This window comes from Apis dorsata, unplaced genomic scaffold, assembly GCF_000469605.1.
Source record: "Apis dorsata unplaced genomic scaffold, Apis dorsata 1.3 scaffold_292, whole genome shotgun sequence".
Classification (NCBI taxonomy): Eukaryota; Metazoa; Arthropoda; class Insecta; order Hymenoptera; family Apidae; genus Apis; species Apis dorsata.
In genome coordinates, this window is record NW_006263567.1 from 743,099 (window position 1) to 744,916 (window position 1,818).

The following is a 1,818-nucleotide window of genomic DNA, read 5'->3' on the forward strand; positions in this document are numbered from 1 at the left end:
TTATGGCAATCGCTGCCAGGTAACGATACATGACAGAGTCTTTTTCAAAACGCGACGATGTTTCGTTCATGGCTCATGAAACAAAAAGAGCTTGAAATCGTTGAAAGCGCGCGAATAGAACGCAGTAAAGAATCATCAAAGATTTTGCAAGTATAATCTTTCAGACTCTTTACTGCGTGTCTTTGTTCATTACGTGGCCAGATGTTTCCGTATCTTGGCTGGACTTCTATACGCATTGACACGTGGAGATGTTTTGCATGAAAAATTGTTCTCAATTCCCCTCTTCCCTGATGACGCTGGTTTTTAAAGATCTAGTATTAATTAGTGACAAATATGATCCGAGTTTACATAAATAACCTATTTAAATTGATTTTTTTTTTTTTTTTTTTTTTTTGATACATTGTTAAACTCGATCGGAAAAATTCAACAAGAGAGTTTATTTTCAATTATTCTCAAAGAGACTTAATAAATCGTGCGATTTATTCTATCTAGTTATTTTTGAGCTATGAACATATTTGCTTCAAAGACAATTTTTTTTTTATTAAAAGTAATACTTTAATAATTAATTTTTTAATTTTATTAATTTCTATTTATTATTTTATTAATTTTATTTAATACGATTATCAAGTCAATTCCTATTCTTTTGAGAATATATTTTTTGAAAGAATAAAACGTAGAAAGAAACGTAATAATTCGACAACGATACAATTTTAATGTTATTTATAAAATATTAAATTTATGAAAAATACAAGATACTGATTTTTATCTGGATAACTTTTGATTAAAAAGAAATTCAATGCATCGTGTAAATGCAAACTTGACAACAGTTTGAACTAATCTTTGTAAATAAAATGGAAAAATATTTAAATTTATTATGAAAATGTAAAATTGGCAAACACTTTTGTAAAAAAAAAAAAAAAAAAAAAAATTAACGAACTGAGACGAGAGAGGCGATCAGAAATCACCAATGTACTGATTTTTAAACTCTAAAAGGCAAACTCTTAGAAAATGATTCGACACACCGTTCATAAAACATTGACAAACGTGAAACGAAACGCAAGATTGGTAAACACTCGTCTCGAAAAAAAATCAAACGATCCAAGAGACCAGCGGAAAAGGGCGGAGTTGATTAGAAATCGGTGAGAAATCTAGAAAGCATCGAACGCTCGATAGAAATTCGATAGAGTTCGAACTTTGCATCATTTGATAAAATACGAAATCGTACATGTACATGTATCGAAACGACACAATGGATCGAGAAATGGTGATTTTCATGCAAAAGTTTTCATCAAATTGTACGATGATAATAATGAAAATAAAAGTCGACGTACGTTTGGTAAAAATTGGAAGGAAACGGAAGGAAACGTAAGGAATGGAATCGAAGAAGAAAAGGACGATGGTGATTAAAAATCGGCAGAAATTCCAACGGTAATAGCATGAACGAAAACAGTGTGGACGAAGGACGACAGGTGGAGGGAAGGTGAACGAAAGAAAGAAAGCTGGTTGGTCGAACGAAGACGAAGCATGATTGGATATAGGTGGAGTGGAGGTACGGTAAGCGCGAGAGTGAGAAAGAGAAACAGGGGGAGAGAAGGACGACGTGGGTCAGCTCGTTAAGTTGCGAACTCGATTTTACTCGCTTCTGACCGCCTCAGTCTCGCGTCAGGACTCGCAGAGGACGAGGTGTCTCTCCTACGTATCCAAAGCTCCTCTCCAGCTGACACGCGGCTCAAGTACGATTTCAAACGATCGTGAACCAGTGTGGGACACGGTGCGATTGTGTGTCTGATTTAGCCTTCCGTGCATAGCTGTGTTTTG

The 1,818-nt window shown here is 34.8% G+C and overlaps 1 protein-coding gene across 2 annotated transcripts in view; it reads left to right on the top strand.

Moving 5' to 3' along the window:
* LOC102678903 (ABC transporter G family member 20) overlaps positions 1 to 1,818 on the top strand; it is a 37,229-nt gene that overhangs the window by 13,342 nt on the left and 22,069 nt on the right. The gene's annotated exons all lie outside the window — the stretch shown is intronic.